The sequence below is a fragment of the Idiotropiscis lumnitzeri genome, unplaced genomic scaffold (genome assembly GCF_059441095.1).
Source record: "Idiotropiscis lumnitzeri isolate Australia: NSW breed Sydney's pygmy pipehorse unplaced genomic scaffold, RoL_Ilum_1.0 HiC_scaffold_213, whole genome shotgun sequence".
In the NCBI taxonomy this organism is placed as follows: domain Eukaryota; kingdom Metazoa; phylum Chordata; class Actinopteri; order Syngnathiformes; family Syngnathidae; genus Idiotropiscis; species Idiotropiscis lumnitzeri.
The window spans coordinates 103,920-117,677 of record NW_028283751.1 but is presented as its reverse complement, the minus strand read 5'-3'; positions in this window follow the sequence as shown (position 1 = coordinate 117,677).

Here is a 13,758-nt window from a genome sequence, read left to right as displayed (position 1 = left end):
TTCAGAGTGTCGCATGATGGTGTCTTGAGACCCGTCTTTATCAGCTGATGTTCCATGAGGGTGTGACTTACCTGTCAAAAAAATGAAAAATCAGAGCAGTAAAAGAACAAGCACAACATGAACATTACAAATCAGCAATCACTGACCACTGCAAAAGGGAAAACCACATCATGGACCGGGAGAAGGGCAGGGTCATCGGCACCGAAGAGAACAAACAACAGCGCTGGATCAGAGAGGCCATTGAGATCTGCAAGCGAGGCATAAAAACCATGAACAGAGACAAGGGAGCCTTCATCCTCTCTACCACCTGGAGCAGCATCTTGGCGGAGTTAACGGACAGCGGGGGGCGTGACTTGCCTTCATTCTTGTGACAGGTAAGTCACGCCCTCATGGAACATCAGCTGATAAAGACGGGCCACAAGACACCATCATGTGACACTCTGAAGAAGGCGAAAGACTTTCGTATTGTGACATCCTCAAGGCCTAAACACTCATCCGAGCAAATATAAGGTAGATTTTGTTAACCTGCCCGGAGAAAAACATCAACGAAAATAATTTGTATTTGTTTTAACCAGTTGGTGGCGCTACCACTGCGATCAAAAATAAGTTGGCAGCCGTCTTCAGGGCCTGAATATCCTCAAATGTGAAAAATTTCGAGAAGATGGATCATCTGAATCATTTTGCAGGAACTTTTGTTGCCACGGAGAATAATCAGACTCTGCGGCACCGTAATAGCCACGCCCTTCGAAGGAAAGTCACAAAAATAGGGATAGAGTAAGATCAATGTCTTGAGTCTTTTCTAGCCAATTTTCAATCGGATTCGTTAAAAGGGCACCGTGCAGTACGTCAAAATGTAAAAAATGATATTGATTGGCGCAAGGTGTATAACTGAATATAAACATATAGATGTCTTCAGGTACCGACTCTTTATGTACATGTGAAGTTTTGGATTTTTAGCAGCATGTGCAAGAGAGTTATTAAGCATTTTGTCCATTGCGGCGAAGGAAATCTTAAGTGAAAACTTCGAAGCCCCGCCCCCGTCATATAGTATTTCGGAAACAAAAAATTTTAGTCCCAGTGTTTGTCCCAGGTCTTAAGATGCTACAGACAGAATTTTAAGGCAATCAGATGAAGCCTTTAGGATCAGGGTGCAAAAGAATGACCCCTGTAAACATGCAAAAAAGGGCAAAAGTCGGACTTTCAAAAATTCATAACTCACTTCCTGTTCATATTAGACGTTAAAATATAAAATTTTTCGCCATGCCCGATGAGACTGCCAAGTTTGGTGAATTTTTGTGCATGTTTCGGGGGACAAAAATGCAATCGAACAATCGGAAAAATAATAATAATAATAATTTCTACAAAAACAATAGGGACTTCGCAGCGGTCGCTGCTCAGGCCCTAATAATAATAATAATAATAATAATAAAAGTAATAATATTTTCTACAAAAACAGTAGGGACCTCGCAGCCGTCGCAGCTTGGGCCCTAATAACAATTTCTAGAAAAACAATAGGGACCTCGCAGCGGTCACTGCTCGGGCCCTAATAATAATAATAATAAAAATAATAATAATTTCCACAAAAACAATGGGGACCTCGTAGCGGTCGCTGCTCGGGCCCTAATAATAATTTCTACATAAACAATAGGGACCTCGCCGCGGTCGCTGCTCGGGCCCCAATAATAATTTCTACACAAAGTCCATTGTGGTGACCCGCCCCTTTTAAGTAAATTCAAAATGGCCGACTTCCTGTAAAACCTAGCTCATTGCTCCAAGAGACTTTTTTGTAGGTCTTGGTCTTATACATACGGTGAACCCTCGCTACTTCGCGGTTCACCTTTCGCGGGTTCAGTGCTTCGCGGGTATAAAAAATATTCGGGGGCATTGTAGTTTCGCCGAGCGGCACGACGGGCGCTGGAGCGGTTAGACGGCCGGCGTGCGCCGAAGAAGAGCGTGGGCGAAGAGGAGAGTGGACGAAGAAGAGCACGTTCCCCCGGACACGATCGGTGGCGACGTTTCGCGCGGTTCGGACCGTACCAGAGCTCCGGCCGGCGTGCGTGGCAGTTAAGCCGTAGAGGAGCACCTTCCCCGGGCACGGGCGGTGCCAAGCGGCCCCTAAGTTTAACCGAATGGAAGCTCCGGAGGAGGAGGGCATGCTCGCGTCACAGTAAGCCAAAGAGGAGCACCTTCCCCGGGCACGGGCGGTTCCAAGCGGCCCCTAAGTTTAACCGAATGGAAGCTCCGGAGGAGGCGGGCATGCTCGCGTCACAGTAAGCCGAAGAGGAGCACCTTCCCCGGGCACGGGCGGTGCCAAGCGGCCCCTAAGTTTAACCGAATGGAAGCTCCGGGGCAGGAGGGCGGGCGTGTGTCACAGTAAAGCCGAATTGGAACACCTCTTCCGCCCGGGCACGAACGGAGCGCGAAGCTGTCAGTTATGAATGAATAAATGAATAAATAAATAAATAAATAAAGAATGCCACCTTTCATTTCACAGGGCACACCGGACGGCGTACCAGCAGGTAAAAGTCAGAGTAATTAAATAAATACAAAAAGAATGGCTGGGGAATAAAAAAATAATACGTTTTAATAATAATTTGTTTTTTTTGTTATAACATGAATTTCAGTCTCTCTCTCTCTCTCTCTCCCCGTATATATATATATATATATATATAAATATAAATATTTATATATTTATTATATATATTGTATATTTTTTTAAGCATTTTTGAAGGTGCGCCGCTACTTCGCGGATTTTCAGTTTTCGCGGGTGGTCTCGGTCCCCATTAACCGCGATAACCGAGGGTTCACTGTACTCCATAAAATTTACAAAAAGCGAGGTGAAACACTCAACCAGGGCTGCTTTTTTGAACATTTCTCGAGGGCCATGGCGAGCCATTTCAAAAAAGCTGCACAACTAACGTATAAAATATTGATAAATTTGCTCTGCCTGATGTGTGTGTAAAGTTTCACGAGTTGTCGTTCATATTTAGAACCTCATAAACAGCGTTGTTTTATTGCCGAACAGTGCAATGCCACTCCCACAACTTTTCACGAAAAAGGATGAATTTCGTATTGTGACATCCTCATGGCCGAAACAGTCATCCGAGCATATATGAGGGCGACCTTGTTGAGTTGCACGGAGAAAAACATCCAAGAAAATAACTTGTATTAGCTTTTACCAGTTGGTGGCGCTACTACTACGATGAAAAATAAGTTGGTAGATGTCTTCAGGGCTGAAGTATCCTCAAATGTGTACAACTTCGAGAAGATAGGATCATCTGAGTCATGTTGCCGGAGCTTTTGTTGCCACAAAGTACAATCGGACTTTTCAGCACCGTAATAGCCACGCCTTTTGCCAAAACGTCACAAAATTCGGCAGAGAGTAAGATCATTGTCTTGAGTCTTTTCTGAATAATTTTCAGTCGGATTCGTCAAAAGGGCACTGTGCAGTACGTGAAAATTAAAATAAAAACACATTTTTTATTCCACTTGGCGGCGCTGTGTGTATAACAAAATAATAACATTAAGATGTCTTCAGGTCGGGACGTTTTATTTACAGGTGAAGGTTTGGATTTTTAGGAGCATGTGCAGGGGAGTTATTAAGCATTCATTTATTTGTATTAGGTACATTTTGTCTTCTTATTATTGATATTTGACTGATTGATTAAAAGCAGACAATTATGTTTTAGGTTAATTTTTTACCTGACATGTTTCGGCGAGTCTTTCGCCTTCTTCAGAGTGTCGCATGATGGTGTCTTGAGACCCGTCTTTATCAGCTGATGTTCCATGAGGGTGTGACTTACCTGTCAAAAAAATGAAAAATCAGAGCAGTAAAAGAACAAGCACAACATGAACATTAAAAATCAGCAATCACTGACCACTGCAAAAGGGAAAACCACATCATGGACCGGGAGAAGGGCAGGGTCATCCGCACCGAAGAGAACAAACAACAGCGCTGGATCAGAGAGGCCATTGAGATCTGCAAGCGAGGCATAAAAACCATGAACAGAGACAAGGGAGCCTTCATCCTCTCTACCACCTGGAGCAACATCTTGGCGGAGTGAACGGACAGCGGGGGGCGTGACTTGCCTTCATTCTTGTGAATGGTAAGTCACGCCCTCATGGAACATCAGCTGATAAAGACGGGCCACAAGACACCATCATGTGACACTCTGAAGAAGGCGAAAGACTTTCGTATTGTGACATCCTCAAGGCTTAAACACTCATCCGAGCAAATATAAGGTAGATTTTGTTAACCTGCCCGGAGAAAAACATCAACGAAAATAATTTGTATTTGTTTTAACCAGTTGGTGGCGCTACCACTGCGATCAAAAATAAGTTGGCAGCCGTCTTCAGGGCCTGAATATCCTCAAATGTGAAAAATTTCAAGAAGATAGATCATCTGAATCATTTTGCAGGAACTTTTGTTGCCACGGAGAATAATCAGACTCTGCGGCACCGTAATAGCCACGCCCTTCGAAGGAAAGTCACAAAAATAGGGATAGAGTAAGATCAATGTCTTGAGTCTTTTCTAGCCAATTTTCAATCGGATTCGTTAAAAGGGCACCGTGCAGTACGTCAAAATGTAAAAAATGATATTGATTGGCGCAAGGTGTATAACTGAATATAAACATATAGATGTTTTCAGGTACCGACTCTTTATGTACATGTGAAGTTTTGGATTTTTAGCAGCATGTGCAAGAGAGTTATTAAGTATTTTGTCCATTGCGGCGAAGGAAATCTTAAGTGAAAACTTCGAAGCCCCGCCCCCGTCATATAGTATTTCGGAAACAAAAAATTTTAGCCCCAGTGTTTGTCCCAGGTCTTAAGATGCTACAGACAGAATTTTAAGGCAATCAGATGAAGCCTTTAGGATCAGGGTGCAAAAGAATGACCCCTGTAAACATGCAAAAAAGGGCAAAAGTCGGACTTTCAAAAATTCATAACTCACTTCCTATTCATATTAGACATTAAAATATCAAATTTTTCGCCATGCCCGATGAGACTGCCAAGTTTGGTGAATTTTTGTGCATGTTTCGGGGGTCAAAAATGCAATCGAACAATCGGAAAAATAATAATAATAATAATTTCTACAAAAACAATAGGGACTTCGCAGCGGTCGCTGCTCAGGCCCTAATAATAATAATAATAATAAGAGAAGATAAGATAAGATGTCCTTTATTAGTCCCACAATGGGGAAATTTGAAAGTAATAATATTTTCTACAAAAACAATAGGGACCTCGCAGCCGTCGCAGCTCGGGCCCTAATAACAATTTCTAGAAAAACAATAGGGACCTCGCAGCGGTCACTGCTCGGGCCCTAATAATAATAATAATAATAATTTCCACAAAAACAATGGGGACCTCGTAGCGGTCGCTGCTCGGGCCCTAATAATAATTTCTACATAAACAATAGGGACCTCGCCGCGGTCGCTGCTCGGGCCCCAATAATAATTTCTACACAAAGTCCATTGTGGTGACCCGCCCCCTTTTAATAAATTCAAAATGGCCGACTTCCTGTAAAACCTAGCTCATTGCTCCAAGAGACTTTTTTGTAGGTCTTGGTCTTATACATACAGTGAACCCTCGCTACTTCGCGGTTCACCTTTCGCGGGTTCAGTGCTTCGCGGGTATAAAAAATATTCGGGGGCATTGTAGTTTCGCCGAGCGGCACGACGGGGCGCTGGAGCGGTTAGACGGCCGCCGTGCGCCGAAGAAGAGCGTGGGCGAAGAGGAGAGTGGACGAAGAAGAGCACGTTCCCCCGGACACGATCGGTGGCGACGTTTCGCGCGGTTCGGACCGTACCAGAGCTCCGGCCGGCGTGCGTGGCAGTTAAGCCGTAGAGGAGCACCTTCCCCGGGCACGGGCGGTGCCAAGCGGCCCCTAAGTTTAACCGAATGGAAGCTCCGGAGGAGGAGGGCATGCTCGCGTCACAGTAAGCCGAAGAGGAGCACCTTCCCCGGGCACGGGCGGTTCCAAGCGGCCCCTAAGTTTAACCGAATGGAAGCTCCCGGAGGAGGAGGGCATGCTCGCGACACAGTAAGCCGAAGAGGAGCACCTTCCCCGGGCACGGGCGGTGCCAAGCGGCCCCTAAGTTTAACCGAATGGAAGCTCCGGGGGAGGAGGGTGGGCGTGTGTCACAGTTAAGCCGAATTGGAGCACCTCTTCCGCCCGGGCACGAGCGGAGCGCGAAGCTGTCAGTTATGAATGAATAAATGAATAAATAAATAAATAAATAAAGAATGGCACCTTTCATTTCACAGGGCACACCAGACGGCGTACCAGCAGGTAAAAGTCTGAGTAATTAAATAAATACAAAAAGAATGGCTGGGGAATAAAAAAATAATATGTTCTAATAATAATTTGTTTTTTTTGTTATAACATGAATTTCACTCTCTCTCTCCCCGTATATATATATATATATATATATATGTATATATATATATATATATATATATATATATATATATATATATTGTATTTTTTTTTAAAGCATTTTTGAAGGTGCGCCGCTACTTCGCGGATTTTCAGTTTTCGCGGGTGGTCTCGGTCCCCATTAACCGCGATAACCGAGGGTTCACTGTACTCCATAAAATTTACAAAAAGCGAGGTGAAATACTCAACCAGGGCTGCTCTGCATGTTGTGCTGGGCCACCTGGAACAACAGCGGAGCTATGCAAGGATGCTCTTTGTGGACTACAGCTCGGCATTCAACACGATCATCCCAGACATCCTCGTCGCCAAACTGGACACTCTCTGCCTCCCTGCCCTCACACGCATCTGGATTAAGGACTTTCTGACCAACAGACCCCAGACTGTGTTGCTCGGCCCCTACACGTCCTCCACCCTCATGCTGAGCACCGGTTCCCCCCAAGGATGCGTGCTGAGCCCTCTCCTGTACGCCCTCTACACCTACGACTGCAGCCCGGCCCACGGCAACAACACCATCGTCAAGTTTGCTGACGACACGACAGTGGTCGGTCTGATCTCGGAAGGTGACGAGACAGCCTACAGAGAGGAGGTAGGGAGACTGACAACTTGGTGCAAGGACAACAGACTGCACCTTAACTCTGCTAAAACAAAGGAGATTGTCGTCGACTTCAGGAGGAACAAGACGCTGCCGCCCCCCCCCTGCATCGAAGGCGTGTGTGTGGAGAGGGTCCACACGTTCAAGTTCCTGGGAGTACAGATCTCCGATGACCTTTCTTGGAGTCACAACACCACAGCAGTGGTAAAGAAGGTCCGCCAACGTCTGCACTTCCTGAGAGTCCTCAGGAAATTCAACCTGGACAGGAAGCTGCTGCTGGCCTTCTACCACTCGTCCATCGAGAGCCTGCTGACGTACTGTGTCTCCACCTGGTACAGCGGCTGCACTGAGGCGGACAGAGTGAGGCTCCAGAGGACAGTCAAAACAGCGCAAAGGATTATTGGCTGCCCTCTCCCCTCGCTGTCGGACATCTACACCGCCCGGTGCCTCAGAAGGGCTCTCAACATCGTCAAAGACAATACCCACCCAAACTCACACCTGTTCGACCTGTTGCCCTCTGGCAGGCGCTACAGATGCATCAAATCAAGGACCAATAGACTGAGAAACAGTTTCTTTCCGAGAGCCATCTCCATACTGAACTCTCACACACACACGAGACCACCCTAACCTTGCAAAACAGCATTGTGATGTGTTTCTATATGCCCTATTCAGTACTGAATTCCATTGCACTGTCTTATTTATTTATCTAATTTATATATTGTCTGTATTATTGTTGTATTGCACTGGAGAGGGGAGCCCTCTAATCTCGTTGCACACTTGAGTACAATGACAATAAAGGGATTTCTATTTCTATTCTATTCTTTTTTTAACTTTTCTCGAGGGCCATGGCGAGCCATTTAAAAAAAGCTGCACAACTAACGTATAAAATATTGATAAATTTGCTCTGCCTGATGTGTGTGTAAAGTTTCACGAGTTGTCGTTCATATTTAGAACCTCATAATCAGCGTTGTTTTATTGCCGAACAGTGCAATGCCACTCCCACAACTTTTCACGAAAAAGGATGAATTTCGTATTGTGACATCCTCATGGCCGAAACAGTCATCCGAGCATATATGAGGGCGACCTTGTTGAGTTGCACGGAGAAAAACATCCAAGAAAATAACTTGTATTAGCTTTTACCAGTTGGTGGCGCTACTACTACGATGAAAAATAAGTTGGTAGATGTCTTCAGGGCTGAGGTATCCTCAAATGTGTACAACTTCGAGAAGATAGGATCATCTGAGTCATGTTGCCGGAGCTTTTGTTGCCACAAAGTACAATCGGATTTTTCAGCACCGTAATAGCCACGCCTTTTGCCAAAACGTCACAAAATTCGGCAGAGAGTAAGATCATTGTCTTGAGTCTTTTCTGACTAATTTTCAGTCGGATTCGTCAAAAGGGCACCGTGCAGTACGTGAAAATTAAAATAAAAACAAATTTTTGATTCCACTTGGCGGCGCTGTGTGTATAACAAAATAATAACATTAAGATGTCTTCAGGTCGGGACGTTTTATTTACAGGTGAAGGTTTGGATTTTTAGGAGCATGTGCAGGGGCGTTATTAAGCATTCATTTATTTGTATTAGGTTCATTTTGTCTTCTTATTATTGATATTTGACTGATTCATTAAAAGCAGACAATTATGTTTTAGGTTAATTTTTTACCTGACATGTTTCGGCGAGTCTTTCGCCTTCTTCAGAGTGTCGCATGATGGTGTCTTGAGACCCGTCCGTCTTTATCAGCTGATGTTCCATGAGGGTGTGACTTACCTGTCAAAAAAATGAAAAATCAGAGCAGTAAAAGAACAAGCACAACATGAACATTACAAATCAGCAATCACTGACCACTGCAAAAGGGAAAACCACATCATGGACCGGGAGAAGGGCAGGGTCATCCGCACCGAAGAGAACAAACAACAGCGCTGGATCAGAGAGGCCATTGAGATCTGCAAGCGAGGCATAAAAACCATGAACAGAGACAAGGGAGCCTTCATCCTCTCTACCACCTGGAGCAGCATCTTGGCGGAGTGAACGGACAGCGGGGGGCGTGACTTGCCTTCATTCTTGTGACAGGTAAGTCACGCCCTCATGGAACATCAGCTGATAAAGACGGGCCACAAGACACCATCATGTGACACTCTGAAGAAGGCGAAAGACTTTCGTATTGTGACATCCTCAAGGCCTAAACACTCATCCGATCAAAAATAAGTTGGCAGCCGTCTTCAGGGCCTGAATATCCTCAAATGTGAAAAATTTCGAGAAGATGGATCATCTGAATCATTTTGCAGGAACTTTTGTTGCCACGGAGATTAATCAGACTCTGCGGCACCGTAATAGCCACGCCCTTCGAAGGAAAGTCACAAAAATAGGGATAGAGTAAGATCAATGTCTTGAGTCTTTTCTAGCCAATTTTCAATCGGATTCGTTAAAAGGGCACCGTGCAGTACGTCAAAATGTAAAAAATGATATTGATTGGCGCAAGGTGTATAACTGAATATAAACATATAGATGTCTTCAGGTACCGACTCTTTATGTACATGTGAAGTTTTGGATTTTTAGCAGCATGTGCAGGAGAGTTATTAAGCATTTTGTCCATTGTGGCGAAGGAAATCTTAAGTGAAAACTTCGAAGCCCCGCCCCTGTTCATATAGTATTTCGGAAACAAAAAATTTTAGCCCCAGTGTTTGTCCCAGGTCTTAAGATGCTACAGACAGAATTTTAAGGCAATCAGATGAAGCCTTTAGAATCAGGGTGCAAAAGAATGACCCCTGTAAACATGCAAAAAAGGGCAAAAGTCGGACTTTCAAAAATTCATAACTCACTTCCTGTTCATATTAGACGTTAAAATATCAAATTTTTCGCCATGCCCGATGAGACTGCCAAGTTTGGTGAATTTTTGTGCATGTTTCGGGGGTCAAAAATGCGATCGAACAATCGGAAAAATAATAATAATAATAATTTCTACAAAAACAATAGGGACTTCGCAGCGGTCGCTGCTCAGGCCCTAATAATAATAATAATAATAAAAGTAATAATATTTTCTACAAAAACAATAGGGACCTCGCAGCCGTCGCAGCTCGGGCCCTAATAACAATTTCTAGAAAAACAATAGGGACCTCGCAGCGGTCACTGCTCGGGCCCTAATAATAATAATAATAATAATTTCCACAAAAACAATGGGGACCTCGTAGCGGTCGCTGCTCGGGCCCTAATAATAATTTCTACAAAAACAATAGGGACCTCTCCGCGGTCGCTGCTCGGGCCCCAATAATAATTTCTACACAAAGTCCATTGTGGTGACCCGCCCCCTTTTAAGTAAATTCAAAATGGCCGACTTCCTGTAAAACCTAGCTCATTGCTCCAAGAGACTTTTTTGTAGGTCTTGGTCTTATACATACAGTGAACCCTCGCTACTTGGCGGTTCACCTTTCGCGGGTTCAGTGTTTCGCGGGTCTAAAAAATATTCGGGGGCATTGTAGTTTCGCCGAGCGGCACGACGGGGTGCTGGAGCGGTTAGACGGCCGGCGTGCGCCGAAGAAGAGCGTGGGCGAAGAGGAGAGTGGACGAAGAAGAGCACGTTCCCCCGGACACGATGGGTGGCGACGTTTCGCGCGGTTCGGACAGTACCAGAGCTCCGGCCGGCGTGCGTGGCAGTTAAGCCGTAGAGGAGCACCTTCCCCGGGCACGGGCGGTGCCAAGCGGCCCCTAAGTTTAACCAAATGGAAGCTCCGGAGGAGGAGGGCATGCTCGCGTCACAGTAAGCCGAAGAGGAGCACCTTCCCCGGGCACAGGCGGTTCCAAGCGGCCCCTAAGTTTAACCGAATGGAAGCTCCGGAGGAGGAGGGCATGCTCGCGTCACAGTAAGCCGAAGAGGAGCACCTTCCCCGGGCACGGGCGGTTCCAAGCGGCCCCTAAGTTTAACCGAATGGAAGCTCCGGAGGAGGAGGGCATGCTCGCGTCACAGTAAGCCGAAGAGGAGCACCTTCCCCGGGCACGGGCGGTGCCAAGCGGCCCCTAAGTTTAACCGAATGGAAGCTCCGGGGGAGGAGGGCGGGTGTGTGTCACAGTTAAGCCGAATTGGAGCACCTCTTCCGCCCGGGCACGAGCGGAGCGCGAAGCTGTCAGTTATGAATGTATAAAAGAATAAATAAATAAATAAATAAAGAATGCCACCTTTCATTTCACAGGGCACACCGGACGGCGTACCAGCAGGTAAAAGTCGGAGTAATTAAATAAATACAAAAAGAATGGCTGGGGAATAAAAAAATAATACGTTTTAATAATAATTTGTTTTTTTTGTTATAACATGAATTTCACTCTCTCTCTCCCCGTATATATATATATATATATATATATATATATATATATATTTATTATATATATTGTATATTTTTTTAAGCATTTTTGAAGGTGCGCCGCTACTTCGCGGATTTTCAGTTTTCGCGGGTGGTCTCTGTCCCCATTAACCGCGATAACCGAGGATTCACTGTACTCCATAAAATTTACAAAAAGCGAGGTGAAACACTCAACCAGGGCTGCTTTTTTGAACATTTCTCGAGGGCCATGGCGAGCCATTTAAAAAAAGCTGCACAACTAACGTATAAAATATTGATAAATTTGCTCGGCCTGATGTGTGTGTAAAGTTTCACGAGTTGTCGTTCATATTTAGAACCTCATAATCAGCGTTGTTTTATTGCCGAACAGTGCAATGCCACTCCCACAACTTTACAAGAAAAAGGACGAATTTCGTATTGTGACATCCTCATGGCCGAAACAGTCATCCGAGCATATATGAGGGCGACCTTGTTGAGTTGCACGGAGAAAAACATCCAAGAAAATAACTTGTATTAGCTTTTACCAGTTGGTGGCGCTACTACTACGATGAAAAATAAGTTGGTAGATGTCTTCAGGGCTGAAGTATCCTCAAATGTGTACAACTTCGAGAAGATAGGATCATCTGAGTCATGTTGCCGGAGCTTTTGTTGCCACAAAGTACAATCGGACTTTTCAGCACCGTAATAGCCACGCCTTTTGCCAAAACGTCACAAAATTCGGCAGAGAGTAAGATCATTGTCTTGAGTCTTTTCTGAATAATTTTCAGTCGGATTCGTCAAAAGGGCACTGTGCAGTACGTGAAAATTAAAATAAAAACACATTTTTTATTCCACTTGGCGGCGCTGTGTGTATAACAAAATAATAACATTAAGATGTCTTCAGGTCGGGACGTTTTATTTACAGGTGAAGGTTTGGATTTTTAGGAGCATGTGCAGGGGAGTTATTAAGCATTCATTTATTTGTATTAGGTTCATTTTGTCTTCTTATTATTGATATTTGACTGATTCATTAAAAGCAGACAATTATGTTTTCGGTAAAATTTTTTACCTGACATGTATCGGCGAGTCTTTCGCCTTCTTCAGAGTGTCGCATGATGGTGTCTTGAGACCCGTCTTTATCAGCTGATGTTCCATGAGGGTGTGACTTACCTGTCAAAAAAATGAAAAATCAGAGCAGTAAAAGAACAAGCACAACATGAACATTACAAATCAGCAATCACTGACCACTGCAAAAGGGAAAACCACATCATGGACCGGGAGAAGGGCAGGGTCATCGGCACCGAAGAGAACAAACAACAGCGCTGGATCAGAGAGGCCATTGAGATCTGCAAGCGAGGCATAAAAACCATGAACAGAGACAAGGGAGCCTTCATCCTCTCTACCACCTGGAGCAGCATCTTGGCGGAGTTAACGGACAGCGGGGGGCGTGACTTGCCTTCATTCTTGTGACAGGTAAGTCACGCCCTCATGGAACATCAGCTGATAAAGACGGGCCACAAGACACCATCATGTGACACTCTGAAGAAGGCGAAAGACTTTCGTATTGTGACATCCTCAAGGCCTAAACACTCATCCGAGCAAATATAAGGTAGATTTTGTTAACCTGCCCGGAGAAAAACATCAACGAAAATAATTTGTATTTGTTTTAACCAGTTGGTGGCGCTACCACTGCGATCAAAAATAAGTTGGCAGCCGTCTTCAGGGCCTGAATATCCTCAAATGTGAAAAATTTCGAGAAGATGGATCATCTGAATCATTTTGCAGGAACTTTTGTTGCCACGGAGAATAATCAGACTCTGCGGCACCGTAATAGCCACGCCCTTCGAAGGAAAGTCACAAAAATAGGGATAGAGTAAGATCAATGTCTTGAGTCTTTTCTAGCCAATTTTCAATCGGATTCGTTAAAAGGGCACCGTGCAGTACGTCAAAATGTAAAAAATGATATTGATTGGCGCAAGGTGTATAACTGAATATAAACATATAGATGTCTTCAGGTACCGACTCTTTATGTACATGTGAAGTTTTGGATTTTTAGCAGCATGTGCAAGAGAGTTATTAAGCATTTTGTCCATTGCGGCGAAGGAAATCTTAAGTGAAAATTTCGAAGCCCCGCCCCCGTCATATAGTATTTCGGAAACAAAAAATTTTAGTCCCAGTGTTTGTCCCAGGTCTTAAGATGCTACAGACAGAATTTTAAGGCAATCAGATGAAGCCTTTAGGATCAGGGTGCAAAAGAATGACCCCTGTAAACATGCAAAAAAGGGCAAAAGTCGGACTTTCAAAAATTCATAACTCACTTCCTGTTCATATTAGACGTTAAAATATCAAATTTTTCGCCATGCCCGATGAGACTGCCAAATTTGGTGAATTTTTGTGCATGTTTCGGGGGACAAAAATG